This window comes from Oncorhynchus keta, chromosome 7 (genome assembly GCF_023373465.1).
Source record: "Oncorhynchus keta strain PuntledgeMale-10-30-2019 chromosome 7, Oket_V2, whole genome shotgun sequence".
Classification (NCBI taxonomy): Eukaryota; Metazoa; Chordata; class Actinopteri; order Salmoniformes; family Salmonidae; genus Oncorhynchus; species Oncorhynchus keta.
Window position 1 is genome coordinate 9,914,216 of NC_068427.1, and position 20,638 is coordinate 9,934,853.

Genomic DNA, 20,638 nt, shown 5'->3' on the forward strand with positions numbered 1-20,638 from the left:
TTATCCTGTGTCTGTGTGTATCCTGTGTGTGTGTTTTTTTTCTCTCCTTCTCCCCTCACAGGTGAAAATCATCACTCCCCAATCAATTATCAATCAGAAGACACACCTCCTCCTATTTCCTGACCTATCACAGTTCCTTCCCCATGGTTTAAAAACCCCATCATTTGTTTGTTCTAGAGCTCAGCTCAGCTCAATCTCTCTGTAAATGCCATGTCTGTAGGTCTCTGTGTTTCACTCTCGCTTTGTGTCTTAACCTCTCTTTTGTTTAAAGCACTTCATAGCACTTTGTCATCACCTGTGAGTATTATTTTTGGTTATGGTATTTGTTTGTTGCTGGTGGGAAAAGGGGGAAACCAAGACAAGTCGCCCATGGGCATACACTACCCGTAGGTGAACTTTGTTAAATACACTAGTTAGAACTGGGCGGACCACCCACTGTATTTTTGGTTAGTTAGCTGTTGTTAAAGTAGGCTAGTCTAGCTTAGGGGTGTGTTTTTGTATACTTATTGTTTCTTTCCTTGGGTCCAGCTCAGCCCCTTTTCCTGCTCCCCCCATTACCGTGTGTTTATAAATAAACCTAGAGTTTGACGGTAGATTTCTGTTGTCGTGGTTATTTCGTTCACACTTTTACTTTGTCACAATAATAATTTGCATGAGTTATGTTACAGGTCTCATTACCATCCCCCCTAGACCGTCGGGCCAATAGGGATTCGTAACACTTGGGGTCATTGTTCATTTGGAAGACCCATTTTCGACCAAGCTTTAACTTCCTGACTGATGTCTTGAGATGTTGCTTCAATGTATCCAATTCATTTTCCATCCTCATGATGCCATCTATTTTGTGAAGTACACCAGTCCCTCCTGCAGCAAAGCACCCCCACAACATGATGCTGCCATCCCTGTGCTTCACGGTTGGGATGGTGTTCTTCGGCTTGCAAGCCTCTCCCTTTTCCCTCCAAATATAACAATGGTAATTATGGCCAAACAGTACTATTTTTGTTTCATCACACCAGAGGACATTTCTCCAAAAATGATCTTTGTCCCCATGTGCAGTTGCAAACTGTAGTCAGGCTTTTTTTTATGGCGGTTTTGGAGCAGGGGCTTCTTCATTGCTGAGCGGCCTTTCAGGTTATGTCGACAGAGGACTTGTTTTACTGTGGATATAGATACTTTTTTACCTTTTTCCTCCAGCATCTTCACATGGTCGAGTTGCACTTTTTGCACCAAAGTACGTTCATCTCTAGGAGACAGAACACGTCTCCTTCCTGAGCGGTATGATGTCTGCGTGGTTCCATGGTGTTTATACTTAAACACTATTGTTTGTATAGATGAACATGGTAACTTCAGGTATTTGAAAATTGTTCCAAGGATGAACCAGACTTGTGGAGGTCTACAATTTTGTATTCTGATTTATTTTGATTTTCCCATGATGTCAAGCAAAGAGGCACTGAGTTTGAAGGTAGGCCTTGAAATACATCCACATGTACACCTCCAATTGACTCAAATGATGTCAATTAGCCTATCAGGAGCTTCTAAAGCCATGACATCATTTTCTGGAATTTCCAAGCTGTTTAAAGGCACAGTCAACTTAGTGTATGTAAACTTATGACCCACTGGAATTGTGATACAGTGAATTATAAGTGAAATCATCTGTCTGTAAACCATTTTTGGAAAAAATCCTTGTGTCATGCACAATGTAGATGTCCTAACCAACTTGCCAAAACTATAGTTTGTTAACAAGAAATTTGTGGAGTGGTTGAAAAATTAGTTTTAATGACTTCAACCTAAATGTGTGTAAACCTCCGACTTCAACTGTGTGGATGTCCTATAGCAGTATATCTTCATTGAGCCCCAATGGCCAGTGCTCCTGCAATGGCCAGTTTTATAGACCAGTTTTATAGAGTCTTTTTATAAACTAGTGTACCAGTGAGTATTTCATACACTGGACGACTTGTTACAACTGTTTAAGTCATTGATAATGATTACTTTAAGATATAAAGGGGGGATCATAGCGATATTCAGTAAGATTCTCGAGTTGAACCTGTGTTTAACCCTTTATAATGGTTGGTGTCTTGATGGATTTGTCCAAAATCATTTGACACCAAACATGACTTTTCTGCCCTTGCATTTACGGCAGTGTAAGTAGTCGTTTTATCACATATTAAGCATTAATCAGCTAAAATAGACATTGAACTTGAACCCTGTAGGAATCCTGGATCAAGCTGCCAGACAGTTGTTCGTATAGAGATCTCAGAAATGCAGGGTAACAATGTAACATTTTATGTATCCACACATTGTGTGGTGACGGCAGTTTCCACGAGCACACTTATCCAAAATAATGAACGCGATTGAAAAATGTAAATGCTTCTAACTGAAAGTCACCTTATCTTGATACTTAAAACCCTAAATCGATACCGTCATTAACAAGGCCCTTCAATAATTATGCATAATGGTTATTGGATTGCACATCTTGTGTCGAGCTGTTTAATTATGCCTTGATATTTTCACACATCATAATCTGATTCGGGAAGAAATTTTCCGAATGACAGCCAAGTGAAGAACAGCTGTTGTGATAATGCATTCAAGGCAACAAGAATCCAAGTGCAGGGGAAAAAGGTGTTTGCGAGCCATGTCCAGAATATTTTAGAGTCTTATTTGTTACGCCAGTGAAGACAGTTGTGCCTTGATCCACGCTGGATCTAATATCCCCAGTGAATTGAGGCTGATCCTCGGTTGTCTGCTTGATTTAGAGCAGGGTCTCGTTAGATTTAACAGAGAAAGCGTTAAGGCAATGAGTATTTTTTTTTTGTGCCTTGGACTGGACACCAGGTCTACTGTGCACAATTGTGTAGGATAGACTGTTGCGCAACACCCAACGCTCTTCCTATGAATTGTTATGGATATAATGACAAGTTACATAGAAGATGGTTTATTCAAAATATAATCTGTTACAAAAATACATTTTTTCCCATGTTACACCTGCAGTTTTAAACAATTACAAGGGGCTCGAAAATAGCCTTTTTGAATTTGGAGCTCAGAAATTCAAGTACTCGAATAGGCCTACACGCAAAAGATTAGGGGTACAACAAGGGTTCTTCTAAGATCCTCAAATTTCCTCGAAGAACCTTAGGTTTCTTGGTATTGAAAATGGCCCCCAAAATGTTAATCCGGTAACCCCATAGGTGGGGTTCATCGAGGAACCCCCTTAGTCGGTGAGGGTTCTTGCAGGTAGTGGCGGTTCTAGCTTATATGGCTCCCTGGTCGAACCTCCCTTCAACAAACCCCCCCCACCCCAAAAAGCACCATTTGGCACTAACTGTAAATAATCAGAACATTTAAAACTATATAAATACTAAAACAAGACTAAATATAAAAACATCAACAAGAAGTCACAAAGACTTGTAGTTTATACATTTAAATAAAAAGGGAATTTAATTATTACACTATTACCCTAATGCAAACAAAAAACACAACTAAAACAAAATTGCACAATTCCTATATCATACAAATAGAATAACACACTTATAAAGAAGAGAACCTGATTATTACCTATTGCAAAACAAGAAACACACAAACTAAATTGTGCAACTGCCATCAAAACCCTGACCTTTCTTGCCTTCCCTGATGCAAAGTCATCAATTATATCATCACAACAAATCTGCCCAGCAATTGCATGGTTAATACTGATGACAGCATGGCTACTGAGGCGTTCCGGTGACATGGTGGACCTCAGGTAGGATTTGAGGAGCTTCAGCTTTGAAAAGCTCCTCTCTGCTTCAGCTACAGTCACTGGAAGAGTAAGACTAATTCTGAGAGCAGTCCACAAATTTGGATACATTTCTGAGAGCTCCCATTCTTCTATAAATATCAGCAGCTCAAGCAGGGTCATGGTCTTCGATGGCAAGTCAGGCAAGTTCTTCAGTTCCTGTGCAAGCTCTCTGCCATCCAAGTCTGAGTGTTCTTTATAGTGCAGTGTCATACTAAGGGCCTCACATTGTTCTGTCAGCTCCTCATTGGAGAGACTTTGGAAGGTTGACAGCACTCCAAACTTCTCTCCCACATTTTCCAATGTGGAAAATCTTTCCTGAAGGGCTGAGGTTGCAGCATCAACAACGACAATGAAAAATGTCACCTCCAGTTTCTTCAGGGCATCACTCAAAGGCCCATCAAATGATTCGTATGAAAAGTGCCACTTTGTGGACTTAAGCCTTTTTGTTGTAGAACGGCTGCTACATTCATACCCTCGCAAATATCTTTGGCTGTCGCTTGTGCAGTCGCAAAGCCTGTTTCCCTATAGTTGATGAGACCTCTCTCTGTCTTTCTGAGAAGACTGACTGCAACATCCACATGAATACTGTGAGACTGAATCAGCTTGCTTACATGTTGGATCTGGATCAAGATGTCATACCACACCACTGTACAGATGCTGAAGCTGACAAGGACTGGGCCTCAATCTTTATCGCAGGGTCTTTATCGCAGGTTTGATCCTTCACCTCAATCAGTGCCTCTCTCACCGCTGCTGCCTGATACCTCTATGGCTCGACACTCTTTACTCTCCCACCACTCTGTACTCTCCCACCTTGTCTCAGTCCACATCTTCAAAGTGATGTCCACATGTTTTTTCAGGATGGCCCATCGCTGTGTGGAGGCTGAGAACAAGGCGTACAGTTTGTATAAGATGCTAAAGTGGCATCGACAGAGCTTTTAGCAGCATCAGCCACAACCAGGTCCAATGTGTGAGCCCCACATGGCACAAATAGAGCTCTTGGATTCATTTCCAGGAGTCTGGCTTGGACACCTTTGTTTTTTTGCCTCTCATGTTGGCCCCATTATCATAAGACTGTCCTCTGAAGTCCTCAAAAGGAATTTTTAGCTCCTCTAATCTTTTGAGAATCAGGGGTGTGAAATGTTGGCACGTGGACTCCTCTGCTTCCAAAACCCCCATAACATGTGCCTTTACGTGGGGCTCCTGAGGTGCAATCTAGAATGAGAGAGAATCATTTTGCCAGCTTGATGTCACTCACCATTATTGAAATGACCTTGCTGCTCAACAAATCAATGAATTCATTGGTGGCCAAGGTAGCTGGTGGTGTGACTCGAGGTCCCTTTTTGGAAACAGTTAAGGTGCTCTTTCATGACTGGATCAAATTGTGCCATCAGTTCATGGAAATGTCCATTAACTGGAGAGTACAGTGTTTGTGTGTCCCCTTAGTGCCAGATTTCTAATTGCCGGAGACTGCACAATAGCAGTCAGACGTGTCAACACCTCTCTCTATCTTATCCTCTCAGCCTCCATAAGTGCTATCTCATGCTTCTCAATCTTTCCCCATTTTTGATCCTCACTGCCAGTTCTTTCCATGTTTTCACGTAGTTTTGGTTTTCTGGACTGTTGTCGTGTGAAGTCAGCAAAGAACGTGCATGTTTCCAGTCTGTCAGTCCTGAGTTTGCTAAATGAATGTTCTTCTTAGAAAACAGTTTGCAGCAGAAGCAGAAGAGGCTGTTGTTTCTTTCAGAATACGCCAACCAACTTCTAGGGATTTTTTCACCACTCACCAAGGTCTACCTGAAATACTGGTGGTGGCAACTTCTTCCAACACTCTCATTCATTGGGGTAGGTGGTACCTCACTTGGTCCACTACAAACTAGTTGTGTCCGAATCAGTCAGAACTGAAGGCTAGTCAGCAGGGTCTGTAGACAGTGGTTCATCCTCAGCAGCACGGTCTGTAGACAGTGGTTCAACCCCAGCAGCAGGGTCTGTAGACAGTGGTTTATCCTCAGCAGCAGGGTCTGTAGACAGTGGTTCATCCTCAGCAGCAGGGTCTGTAGACATTGGTTCATCCATCCTCAGCAGCAGGATTTGGTGGGGATGCTGCTACTGCACAGGCATTTCTAATGGAGAGCACATGGGCATTAGTTTACACACATTATTCACAGCATTTATAGTGGTGGAACATCCCACATACATACCCAGTAATAATAAAATCATCATTGTTAGCTACAAAATGGAAACTTAAAACTTTGAAAAAGGGACATTTATTTATTTTGTTTATGTTATGCAGGGTTGCACACAAACACATGTACATGCACCCACACACACGTGCACACAAACACACCAGAAGAATCCTGCTGGGGAGAAGTGGAAGCAAATGGGTCTTCATCCTCAGGCTCAGACAACATTTGTGAATACACCTGTGTGGCTGAGGAGGTAGATGCCTCCTCATCCTGGCCAGTGCCAGAGGGTGCTCCAAAATATTTTAGAAGTGCCCCTGAATTTGCATTGAAAAACAGTATATGAGTCTGACACCCTAAATACATCTGTTGCACAATTAAATATGCATGTCATTATGCACAATTTATCAAACTTTCAGAATAGGAACCAAATGAACCATACAACCTCCTTGGCTAATTCTAGGCACAGGACACCCCAAAATACTCAATATATCACAAAAGATACAAAATATCAGCATAATGTAGATGTCTTTTAAGTTAGCCTACAGCATTGGAAATTCCCCTTACTGTGCTCAGGAGCTAGTCAATACAATCACAGAAAACCTTTATGATGTCACTTCAATGAAAGTTAACCAAATCAATGTGCTAGTTTGGTTGTAATCGTTTTGCTGCAGGCTACACACATTGTCATGATGAAACTGTGTGAACTTATATCCAATGTTATGTAAGCTAGTTGGGCAGAAAACTGAATATTGTCACCCTACTGTATATGTAATAGCATAGCAAGCAACATATGTTTGTTAGCCTAAGTGTTATACTAGCCTGTGTCATTACTTGCATAATTTTATACTCATAAAGAGATGACATAGCCGCATACCTTTTATCTTTTACGTGTTTCTCCTCTTCTTCTTTCCTCTTTTTCCTAAACTGGGCACCTGATGGCTTAGACCTTTTCTTATCCATTTGTGTTGATTTGGCACTCGAGAATCAATACATTACCCATCCCCCAAACACTGTCAACCAAGAGTCAAGACTAAACCAATTCACCTTGCTGGTGTGCAGACTGGTTATATATTATTCTTAATGATTTTAAACCCCCCCAAAAAATGCAACAATATGTCTGTGAAACTATATATTCACAGTATTATGAATTAATTGTGTGTTTATACACATTAGTACAAAAGTTATTTTGATAGATTCCTCCGCTCCCCCTTCCTCGGGGTTCCAGTGGGGAGACCTGAGGTCAACCTACCCCCGCCCCCCTACCCATCTCTTACTTCTAAGTGGGTGACCTTCCCAGGCAGTAGCCTGCCTAGCTCACAAACTAGAACCAGGGTGCCCACTATGACAAGGTTAATTGATCCACAGTCCCACATTGTGACATGATATCATTGGCATGATGTGCATATGAGCGATAGAAATCCGATCGCACAAATGTCACCATTACAAAAAGAAATGTGCGGGCGCCCCGTGCCGCCCCGGCCCTGGGCGGCTGCCGATGTCGCCCATACCTAAATCCACTACAGCTTGCAGGAACCTAACTGCCCAAATGAAACATTTGAATTTCAAAGGACAGCAGGTGCGCGCATTTAACTGAAAAATGTAAAGATCTCAATTTAAGGTAATGTTGGTACCTTAAATTATCTACATTTTTTGATGATACCATCTATCTTTCCATATTTGTTCAAATCTTTCTAAATCAGAAAATGGATACAATTCAATGGATATCAATCAACAAAGAGGTAAGAATATGTAGGCTATAAGAATATGTTGAAGGCTAGAGATGACGGAACTGCTCACTTTTGTGTCTGTGTCTGCAGGTATACAGACGAGGAGACATACAAAGGTATGTCTATTGGTATGTTGTGCAGATCACATTTACCATCCTCCTCCATTACCTCTACTATGAAAATCCCATAGGCCTTTACATTATGGACATGGTATGTCTATGAAAACCATTATCAAACAGTTTTTTCCCATTCACATACACCACAAAAACCGAGGCATGAATACTGTCATGTGCATGTTTTTTTAATCATCTTTATAATAAAAAAATGTTGGATTCACAGACTTCCTCCTCCATTCGCCTCTGATGAATATAACAGGAAACCTGTTAGATCACCATGCACTGCAAAATCATTCTGGCTACGGATGCGGAGAACATCAACACATTAACATCAACACGCCAGGTGATATATTGGACTTGAGTCTCTGCTGGGAGGTTTTAGATTTTATCATTTAACCAGGCAAGTCAGTTAATTAAGAACAAATTCTTATTTACAATGACGGTCTACCGGGAAACAGTGTGTTAACTACCTTGTTCAGGGGCAAAACAACAGATTTGTACCTTGTTAGCTCGGGGATGCGATCCAGCAACCTTTCAGGTTATTGGCCCAACGCTCTAACCACAAGGCTACCTACTGCCCCCATTTACCTCATATTTAGATATTTTTATTCTGCTTTGCCACTAAAATCATAATAAACACTGAAAACTAAAATATTGTGAAAATGTTATGCATATTATTATTAAAAATAATAATAATAATAGTTCAAATTTTTACCCCAAAAGGTTCTTCAAAAGGTTATCCGAGGATTGTTGAGGTAAAATGACGTACGGTTATTATGAGCAGATAACATCCAATGTTGGCTTCAACTTGGCTTTCCATACAAATCCTTCCATTAAAAAAGGATCCTGTTTTTGGTCACGTTTTCATTATAAAAATGGTAAGATTAATGCTACCACTAATTCATAGTCTATTATGTGTGACTGCGTTGGCCACATAGGCCACGGAAAAATCGCCATGCATGCATCCAATCTATTTAGCCAGGCAATGTCCATATTATTCTCACGTTTTAGAATGTCATAATAATTTCAATATCAAGGCCCAAAAAATGCATTATTCTTAGTTGTACTTTTTATTTGACACTTTTTTTTGCATGTTTTTGTGGGGGAGGTGGAGGTTCTTTAGAGTATAAGATGGCGTAGCAGTCGGACGTGTGTTTTGTCTTGTCCCGTCCTGTCTAGTGTAAATATAGTTTTCTTCGTTTTTTTTTCTGTATATATTTCGTACATATTTTAATCTCACTTTCAAACTAGAGCTGAATATACTCTCCTGCAACCCGCATCACCCAATGTGGTACGGATCTGCTTTTTCTATACTTTACTTTAGAACCGGAACCACCATCAGAAGCTAGCCAGCTAACTAGCTACTAGCTCGTACTCAGTTAGCCATTGCTAGCGGTCTTCTAAGCTAACTAGGACACCAGCGTGACATCAACCCAGAGCATATCAGACTGCTCTTTCTCTACCACATCCCCGGATTCCTACCGCAAGCTCTGAACCTTTACACCGGATCATCGCAACTAGCTAGCTGCAATCCGAGTGGCTACTCCTGGCTAACGTCTCTGTCCCAAAACAAGCTACAGTTAGCCTTGAGCTAAGCCCACCTCCCGACTAGCCGAAGAGGCCCAACAATACCTCTTTTGCCAATTGGCCTGGACCCTTTACTGCCGACACGGAGCCCCTCCGATCCATCACGACTGGTCCGCCGACATAATCGTCCGAGGTGGTTTCAACAGGCTTTTTCGTTGCGACATCGCCAAAGATCCATCTGCTGGCCAAGGCCCGCGAGCTTTCTGAAACGCTGTGTCTCCAGCTCACCCAGCGTACTAGAGCTCCTGTAGCATACTCCTGGGCTACAATTACCCGGGCCCACGACCGGTCTGTCGATGTCACCGCAAGAAGAGAAATAAACAGACTCACCCCATCGCGACGTCCCCAAAGGTTAGCTCTCTAGCCCTCGCTATCTCCCTGCTTGCTAATTCGGCCTGCTAACGGCTAGCTTGTCTAGCCCGGGCCTACGAACTGTTAGCTTGTTAGCACAGGCCTGCTAACCATCTGACTCACCGCATCCCAAACACTCTGAACCCATTTACTTTCTATCTCTCTTTGATTTTTATTTTGTTTATACCTTCCGGAAACCTGCCTCACCCACTGTGATACGGAATCGCTATCACTTTTAATTTTTATTTTATTTTTATGACACACTCAAGAACCTCCAGACGCTAACCAGCTAACTAGCTACAAGCTATTTAGTCATTGTTAGTTTTTTTTTTTTTAAACCTGGATAACACTCGCCAGCCCAGCTTCCCTGCCCATCCACCGCTGCCCCCTGGACACTGATCTCTTGGCTACATAGCTGACGCACGCTGGACTGTCCATTAATCACGGTACCCCATTCTGCTTGTTTGTTTATCTGTCGGCCCAGTTGCCTAGTCAACGCCATTTTACCTGCTGTTTGTTGTGCTAGCTGATTAGCCTCGCCTACTGTTTTTAGCTAGCTTTCCCAATTCAACACCTGTGATTACTGTATGCCTCGCTGTATGTCTCTCCCAAATGTCAATATGCCTTGTATACTGTTGTTCAGGTTAGTTATCATTGTTTTAGTTCACAATGGAGCCCCTAGATCCACTCTGCATACCCCTGTTACCTCCTTTGTCCCACCCCCCACACATGCGGTGACCTCACCCATTACAACCAGCATGTCCAGAGATACAACCTCTCTCATCATCACCCAGTGCCTGGGCTTACCTCCGCTGTACCCGCACCCCACCATACCCCTGTCTGCGCATTATGCCCTGAATATATTCTACCATGCCCAGAAACCTGCTCCTCTTATCCTCTGCCCCCAACGCTCTAGGCGACCAGTTTTGATAGCCTTTAGCCGCACCCTCATACTACTCCTTCTCTGTTCCGCGGGTGATGTGGAGGTAAACCCAGGCCCTGCATGTCCCCAGGTACCCTCATTTGTTGACTTCTGTGATCGAAAAGTCTTGGTTTTATGCATGTCAACATCAGAAGCCTCCTCCCTAAGTTTGTTTTACTCACTGCTTTAGCACACTCTGCTAACCCTGATGTCCTTGCCGTGTCTGAATCCTGGCTCAGGAAGGCCACCAAAATTCGGAGATTTCCATACCCAACTATAACATCTTCCGTCAAGATAGAACTGCCAAAGGGGGCGGAGTCGCAGTCTACTGCAGAGAGCCTGCAAAGTAATGTCATACTTTCCAGGTCCATACCCAAACAGTTTGAACTACTAATTTTGAAAATGACTCTCTCCAGAAACAAGTCTCTCACTGTTGCCGCCTGCTACCGACCCCGTCAGCTCCCAGCTGTGCCCTGGACACCATTTGTGAATTGATCGCCCCCATCTAGCTTCAGAGTTTGTTCTTTTAGGTGACCTAAACTGGGATATGCTTAACACCCCGGCAGTCCTACAATCTAAGCTAGATGCCCTCAATCTCACGCAAATCATCAAGGAACCCACCAGGTACAACCCTAACTCTGTAAACAAGGGCACCCTCATAGACGTCATCCTGACCAACTGGCCCTCCAAATATACCTCCGCTGTCTTCAACCAGGATCTCAGCGATCACTGCCTCATCGCCTGTATCCGCCACGGAGCCGCAGTCAAACGACCACCCTCATCACTGTCAAACGCTCCCTAAAACACTTCTGTGAGCAGGCCTTTCTAATCGACCTGGCCCGTGTATCCTGGAAGGACATTGACCTCATCCCGTCAGTTGAGGATGCCTGGTCATTCTTTAAAAGTAACTTCCTCACCATTTTAGATAAGCATGCTCCGTTCAAAAAATGCAGAACCAAGAACAGATACAGCCCTTGGTTCACTCCAGACCTGACTGCCCTCGACCAGCACAAAAACATCCTGTGGCGGACTGCAATAGCATCGAATAGCCCCCGTGATATGCAACTGTTCAGGGAAGTCAGGAACCAATACACGCAGTCAGTCAGGAAAGCTAAGGCCAGCTTCTTCAGGCAGAAGTTTGCATCCTGTAGCTCCAACTCCAAAAGTTCTGGGACACTGTGAAGTCCATGGAGAACAAGAGCACCTCCTCCCAGCTGCCCACTGCACTGAGGCTAGGAAACACGGTCTCCACCGATAAATCCATGATTATCGAAAACTTCAATAAGCACTTCTCAACGGCTGGCCATGCCTTCCGCCTGGCTACTCCAACCTCGGCCAACAGCTCCGCCCCCCGTAGTTCCTCACCCAAGCCTCTCCAGGTTCTCCTTTACCCAAATCCAGATAGCAGATGTTCTGAAAGAGCTGCAAAACCTGGACCCGTACAAATCAGCTGGGCTTGACAATCTGGACCCGCTATTTCTGAAACTATCTGCCGCCATTGTCGCAACCCCTATTACCAGCCTGTTCAACCTCTCTTTCATATCGTCTGAGATCCCCAAGGATTGAAAGCTGCCGCAGTCATCCCCCTCTTCAAAGGGGAGACACCCTGGACCCAAACTGCTATAGACCTATATCCATCCTGCCCTGCCTATCTAAGGTCTTCGAAAGCCAAGTCAACAAACAGGTCACTGACCATCTCGAATCCCACCGTACCTTCTCCGCTGTGCAATCTGGTTTCCGAGCCGGTCACGGGTGCACCTCAGCCACACTCAAGGTACTAAATGATATCATAACCGCCATCGATAAAAGACAGTACTGTGCAGCCGTCTTCATCGACCTCGCCAAGGCTTTCGACTCTGTCAATCACCAAATTCTTATCGGCAGACTCAACAGCCTCGGTTTTTCGGATGACTGCCTTGCCTGGTTCACCAATTACTTTGCAGACAGAGTTCAGTGTGTCAAATCAGAGGGCATGCTGTCCGGTCCTCTGGCAGTCTCTATGGGGTGCCACAGGGTTCAATTCTCGGGCCGACTCTTTTCTCTGTATATATCAATGATGTTGCTCTTGCTGCGGGCGATTCCCTGATCCACCTCTACGCAGACGACACCATTCTATATACTTTCGGCCCGTCATTGGACACTGTGCTATCAAACCTCCAAACGAGCTTCAATGCCATACAGCACTCCTTCCGTGGCCTCCAACTGCTCTTAAACGCGAGTAAAACCAAATGCATGCTTTTCAACCGATCGCTGCCTGCACCCGCATGCCCGACTAGCATCACCACCCTGGATAGTTCCAACCTTGAATATGTGGACATCTATAAGTACCTAGGTGTCTGGCTAGACTGCAAACTCTCCTTCCAGACTCACATCAAACATCTCCAATCAAAAATCAAATCCAGAGTCGGCTTTCTATTCCGCAACAAAGCCTCCTTCACTCACGCTGCCAAGCTTACCCTAGTAAAACTGACTATCCTACCGATCCTCGACTTCGGCGATGTCATCTACAAAATGGCTTCCAACACTCTACTCAGCAAACTGGATGCAGTCTATCACAGTGCCATCCGTTTTGTCACTAAAGCACCTTATACCACCCACCACTGCGACTTGTATGCTCTAGTCGGCTGGCCCTCACTACATATTCGTCGCCAGACCCACTGGCTCCAGGTCATCTACAAGTCCATGCTAGGTAAAGCTCCGCCTTATCTCAGTTCACTGGTCACGATGGCAACACCCATCCGTAGCACGCGCTCCAGCAGGTGTATCTCACTGATCATCCCTAAAGCCAACACCTCATTTGGCCGCCTTTCGTTCCAGTACTCTGCTGCCTGTGACTGGAACGAATTGCAAAAATCGCTGAAGTTGGAGACTTTTATCTCCCTCACCAACTTCAAACATCAGCTATCCGAGCAGCTAACCGATCGCTGCAGCTGTACATAGTCTATAGGTAAATAGCTCACCCTTTTTCACCTACCTCATTCCCATACTGTTTTTATACTGTTTTTATTTATTTACTTTTCTGCTCTTTTGCACACCAATATCTCTACCTGTACATGCCCATCAATTGTATTATTCGCCTACCTCCTCATGCCTTTTGCACACATTGTATATAGACTGCCCATTTTTTTTCTACTGTGTTATTGACTTGCTAATTGTTTACTCCATGTGTAACTCTGTGTTGTCTGTTCACACTGCTATGCTTTATCTTGGCCAGGTCGCAGTTGCAAATGAGAACTTGTTCTCAACTAGCCTACCTGGTTAAATAAAGGTGAAAGGTGGAGGTTCTTTATTAGTGGGGGGTTCTTTATTAGTGGGGGGTGGAGGTTCTTTATTAGTGGGGGAGATGGAGGTTCTTTATTAGTGGGGGGGGGAGGTTCTTTATTAGTGGGGGGAGGTGGAGGTTCTTTATTAGTGGGGGGAGGTGGAGGTTCTTTATTAGTGGGGGGTGGAGTTTCTTTATTAGTGGGGGAGGTGGAGGTTCTTTATTAGTGGGGGGTGGAGGTTATTTATTAGTGGGGGGTGGAGGTGGAGGTTCTTTATTAGTGGGGGGAGGTGGAGGTTCTTTATTAGTGGAGGGGAGGGGAGGGGTGGAGGTTCTTTATTAGTGGGGGGTGGTGGTTCTTTATTAGTGGGGGGTGGTGGTTCTTTATTAGTGGGGGAGGTGGAGGTTCTTTATTAGTGGGGGGTGGAGGTTCTTTATTAGTGGGGGGAGGTGGAGGTTCTTTATTAGTGGGGGGTGGAGGTTCTTTATTAGTGGGGGGTGGAGGTTCTTTATTAGTGGGGGGGAGGTGGAGGTTCTTTATTAGTGTGGGGGGTGGAGTTTCTTTATTAGTGTGGGGGGAGGTGGAGGTTCTTTATTAGTGGGGGGTGGAGGTTCTTTATTAGTGGGGGGTGGAGGTTCTTTATTAGTGGGGGGAGGTTGAGGTTCTTTATTAGGGGGAGGTGGAGGTTCTTTATTAGTGTGGGGGGGAGGTGGAGGTTCTTTATTAGTGTGGGGGGGAGGTGGGGGTTCTTTATTAGTGGGGGGGAGGTGGAGGTTCTTTATTAGTGGGGGGTGGAGGTTCTTTATTAGTGGGGGGTGGAGGTTCTTTATTAGTGGGGGGTTCTTTATTAGTGGGGGGAGGTGGAGGTTCTTTATTAGTGGGGGGGAGGTGGAGGTTCTTAATTAGTGGGGGGTGGAGGTTCTTTATTAGTGGGGGGTGGAGGTGGAGGTTCTTTATTAGTGGGGGGAGGTGGAGGTTCTTTATTAGTGGGGGGAGGTTCTTTATTAGTGGGGGGCTGGAGGTTCTTTATTAGTGGGGGGTGGAGGTTCTTTATTAGTGGGGGTGGAGGTTCTTTATTAGTGGGGGGAGGTGGAGGTTCTTTATTAGTGGGGGGGGGTGGAGGTTCTTTATTAGTGGGGGGGGGGTGGAGGTTCTTTATTAGTGGGAGGGAGGTTCGTTATTAGTGGGGGGGGGTGGAGGTACTTTTATTCTTTATTTATTCTATAAATTATACAATTGTATAACATTGAGGTCATTGAACATTTTAATTAAGTGATTGAAAATGTCCCTGAAAGCCTTTGAATTTGACTTGCCAATGTCTGTATGAAGCCTGCTTAAAGAATGTATCGTCCTGGGCTATGTTGTTGTATAGGTGGAGTATGGGACAATTTGCATATTCAGTTTTAAACATCTTTTTATTTTTGTTTCAAACCATTTTGATATGTTGATCCCAATGTCGCACATTGGCCCCATTATGTATAGACAACCCCTAATATTTCACCTAGGCCATGGAGCTATGTACAGTCAAGGGCATGGCCTGGATTCATGGCCTTTATAAGTTAAATGTCATGTTGAAATTGGGAAAAGGTTCACAGCACAGCCAAAGCTTTAAGACCATGTAAAAGTTATAGATCCTTCTCTCTAATGGGGTCCTTGGTAAGAATCACCATATTTCACATTTAGATGCTGAAATGCTTAACAAAAAACAGTTTACTGCTCTGCTGAAGAGTCATTACAATATAATGACTTTGGGAAGGACATGGGATTACTCAACAATAACCTGACAGTCATTTCTATGTATCACTACTTCAGAGAGGAATTGACAGAAAGGCCAGAAAATAAAATTGATGAACAAGAGTATTATTTTTTTTGTAGGATAAACAGCAGTTGCCTTTTGGAGAATCAGGAAATATGTTTCAATGGAAAATAGTTGAATAGCAAATATCTTGGATTATACTGTTCTAGTTCTATGAGCAATGATTGTCTATCCAGATCCCCCAGAGGCAGTTTTACTAATATGCCGTCATTTTTAGAACCAAGGTTTTGCAGCCCATCCGTGGAGGGCTGTGTTGTCTCTTTGTTTTTCTTTAACTCTAAAATGCAGTTAGTTGTTCCCTTCAGTTTGATTAGGCTACTGATTATTTGGAGCTACAGCAGTGGTGTGTTGTTTGCTTTCTGACTAAAGAGATCTGGGGTGTTAACAGACAAAGCTGCAGACACCCTTGATTTGGCTTTGGAAAAACAACACGATTTTCATATAAGTAAGATGGCGTCTGAGTTGAGACTTGATTTATGTCTCCGCATTGGGCACCGGGGGGTGATTTTGAGTTATCATACTCGGGCACATACAAACTTCATTTACTTCCTTCCTTATTTTGCTTGTTGTCGTGTTACCCAAGGCTATTTTGATTGGGTCTCTCCAAGTCTTCTAACTGAATCTGCCATTTTATAGGCTGAGAGGTGGAGGAAAGCGAGAGCGAAGAAAGCAATAGGCACTATGCTTTGTGATTGGATGAAAAAAAGTAACCAAGGAAACCAGAGTGCTTAAAGTGTTCTAATTTTTTTTTAAAGCTATTTAACTGCATTGCGAGTTGCAACATTAGTGAAGTAAACATCAATCAGTGATGACACTACCTATTCCTGTATACCCCATATCAAGCGTGTGTATCCGCAATGTTGCAAGTGGCCTGCAAGAGTATCTTATGGAAATTTGGAAAATAATGAAAATCGTTTCAAAGGTACCCTCATAAATAATGTCAATTCAACGTTAAATGTCCAACAGCCAGTGCTGGCGCTGCAGAAAGGCTGCCCTCGGAAAGGCTGAGCTGGTCTGTCTGGTCAGGTGTCCAACAGCCAGTGCTGGCGCTGCAGAAAGGCTGCCCTCGGAAAGGCTGAGCTGGTCTGTCTGGTCAGGTGGATTCATTGAGGTGCCATAAATTGACAGGAATGGGAGACAGTGCAGAATAAATAGATTGGCTTGAGTGATGAACGCTCCCTATTAATAATGTGTCCAATGAGGAAATCTGATAGCCTACAGGAGGGTTGAGACATGTATTAATTACCACTTCACACAAAACCATTTCTGTACTCCTCAGATTTGTCCAGAATAAACATGAGAACTAATTTATGACTTCAGAATAGATGATCTGTATCAATCATGTTGGATAATATTGATAAACCTGATAACAGATGGTGGTAATGGGGTCGCAAATCCCTCTCAAACAAATCATTATAGATGGGAGCTCTAATAAAATTGTTCTATATGTATACATTTCAACAGCAGAACTGACAAAGTATTGCCACGCTATTCGTTAGCCTACTATACAACACCAAACAGACAGTGGGTATGTACTTCAGCAGAGAGGTGTCAGGTTGTGGGGGAGGGGGAAACAAACAACGCAGCGTGAAATAGATGCATGATACACGCTATCAAGTCACAACAAGGCCGACTTCAAATGCCGACATCCATAGGCAGCGCATGAGTTTCACGTTCGGGGAAGCTATTTCTTCACCATAAAAATGCACCTTTTATAATAAAGGATTGCAAGCAATTGTCATTGCATTTACAGACTAATGTAAGATGGGCTACTATTCCTATTGTGACGAGTATATTTCATAGTCATTATTTAGGCTAATACAGTGATTGCCTTCAGAAAATATTCACACCCCCCCTGACTTCTTTCACATTGTGTTACAGCCTGAATTTAAAATGGATTGAATTTAGATGTGGACACTGGCCTACACACAATACCCCATAATGTCAATGGAATTATGTTTACGAAATGTTTACAAATTAATACAAAATTAAAAGCTGAAATGTCCATAAGTAGTCAACCTCTGTTATGGCAAGCCTACATAAGTTCAGGAATACAAATGTCCTTAACAAGGTACATAATAAGTTGCATGGACTCACTCTGTGTGCAATAATAGTGTTTACTATTATTTTTTTAATGACTACCTCATCTCTGTACCACACACATATAATTATCTGTAAGGTCCTTCAGTTGAGCAGTGTATTTCAAACACAGATTCAACCACAAATACCAGGGAGGTTTTCCAATGCCTAGCAAAGAAGGGCACCTACAGTATTGATAGATGGGTCAAAAATAAACAATGCAGACAATGAATATCCCTTTGAGCATGGTGTGAACACAAGCATATTTTTTACCCTGTTTTCTCCCCAAAGTAGGTTCCTTGGCTCATCTCTGCAACTCAATGGACACAGGAGAGGTAAAGTCATGCGTCCTCTGAAACATGACCCGCTTAGCCGCCTACTTCTTATCACACTGCTCGCTTAACCCGGATGTCAGCCACACCAATGTGTCAGAGGAAACACCACTCGACTGACGACGTGAGTCAGCTTGCAGGAGCCCGGCCCTGTCACAAGGAGTCGCTAGAGCACGATCAGCCAAGCCCCACCGGCCAAACCATCCCCTCGCCCAGACAACGCTGGGCCAATTGTGCACTGTCCTATGGGGCTCCCGGTTACGGCCAGGCTGTAGTGGGGCCTCAGCAATTACTGTTAGCAAAACAAACAGTTGCATGGCTGAGCGCGTAGTGACATAGAGTAGACCTAATCACATTTGTTTCTTCTCCTTTCTTTTCACAGGAAAATGTCTTGAATGCAACCATCTAATTTAGGCCCTGCGAAAAGGGGAGACACAAATTGTACAATATGACTAGCTAGCCTGGAGGAGGAAATTATTGTCCCCCAAATTTTGGGGGGATATGGCCGATGGCTACTGTTTGCTCAATTGGGAGTTGAGAATGTTGATAGCTAGAGACAGCTATTTGTTTTGATAGCTATTTTCCTTGTCTTAGCTTTTCAGCTATAACCATTTCCTTTCTAAACTTGTGTTTTTCAGAGTTCAAATGACGAAATCAAATTCAATTAAATCGGCGCACAGCCTAAACGGTTGATCAGCAAAGCAAACAGTTTGGTTCCTGTCTTTGCTCTCTGCTTTCTTAAATTGAGAGAAAGGCGTGCAGGCTGGCAGCTTCTCTTAGAGTGATTTTCCGCGTGGTCCTAAAGCCAGCCACCAATATGCTAAACAGCCATTGCATTTTAACCTATTTAATCTCATCGGTCACAATACTGACCATAAAAAACGTTAAGTTATAAGGCTTTACAAATGTTACTGAAATGTATCAATGCATTTCCAGCAAATATTGAAATAATTAAGGGTCTCAATGAAATATGTGCAGTGTCACATGTTTAGTGTAAATTGTCACATGACCAGAGCTGTTTACTTCCTAGTTGCACCCACCATGAGAAGAGTATGTCTGCGTCAAAGCTCCCAAACAAACGGTTAGTAAGGTATGTTAACATAAAGTTAGGACAAAGAGTTTTGGTACACATCATCTTTAAGGTGTCTAGTATTGATATATGCATTTGCAATTACTCAACTTTGTTCAGTGTGGTCATAGAATGAGTAAACATGTTGACTGCAACAATACTCACCGCAAGGGTAAACACAGTGCATCAAGGTATACACATACATAGTTCTTGTTTTACCTAATTTTCTACTCTGTTCTTTCTTTTAGTTTCACTTTGAGTCAAGTTCTGGATATGTTGGATCTAGGTGACTGCCCAGACAAGGCATGCAACATTGCAGTTATCCCTCACAATGAGAAAGATGCTGTCCTTAGTGATTGTAATAGTGATGGGTCAGATATGGACTATGGACAGGCCATTTGCCAGCCAGGCTGTTGAACGCATATGCTGAACCTATGCAAACATATCATGACAGGAACAATGTTATCAGTGATGATCGTAGTTCAAAACAGTGATGCACAAACTAATCTTGCACTTGGTTCTGAAGCCTAACTCATATATATATATATATATTAAAACAATTGTATTTTGTTCAGTGTAGGCCTCTACTTGAATGCATATTCTACAGGCTACATCTATCCTAAATGTTACCTTTATGTTCAGTGGTAATGAATCACACGACTGCTATACATTTGTTAGTGAATGTTGCACTAAAATGTCGTACAAGTTCAAATGTTACAATAAAGTTACAATATTAATGTTTCAGTACATGTTGCACTAAAGTCTTTTTGTCTTTGCTCTCAGTATTCATATCGTGTTGTGTAAGGGTTTTTGATGTGTAAAATAGTCACACTAGAATGTGACGGGGCATTCTAGTGGCAATGCTGGGGACTGCTAGTGACAGAGTTTTAAATGTGTTAATAACTGGGTTGGGATATATAACAACTTTGATAACTGTATAGGAGAAATATGTTAATTCAGTATATGTAACATTATCCCACCAGTCACAATTGTGACCGACCATAAAACACACTTTTTCACCTACTTTTCCATTAAAGTTTTCAAAAAATAATGATTGATTACTTCAAAGGGTTACTAATGACACTTGATTTGGATATTTTCATGTCTGGGAAAAATGTGTAATTAAATGAGTTAATCGGGATTGGAATGATTTCAGTCTTCTTTTCCGTGGCCTACTCTTATAGGCCACAAACAGCTGACACCCCTGCTTCAGCATTAGCTTTTAAAATAAAATCAAGCTTCACCATATCAAACATCTACCAGTCACAGAGAAACCTTCTCTCTTTCCTCAAAGCCGAGGCAGCAAGGGTAATGTAGGAACACTTTAGCGACAGTTACCCCCCCAAAGGAGTTCTTACTCATGGATTTTATTAGCAAAATCCTATTTCACACATTTGTCTCATAACTTCTTTGGCACTAGTCAC

General features: G+C 43.0%; 1 long non-coding RNA gene across 1 annotated transcript; it reads left to right on the forward strand.

Moving 5' to 3' along the window:
• Positions 1–18,843: 18,843 nt before the first annotated feature.
• On the forward strand, positions 18,844–19,961 carry LOC118386471 (uncharacterized). The gene is made up of 2 exons (XR_004826220.2): positions 18,844–19,226; positions 19,463–19,961. It is a non-coding gene; the product is annotated as an uncharacterized LOC118386471 (long non-coding RNA).
• Positions 19,962–20,638: the final 677 nt, after the last annotated feature.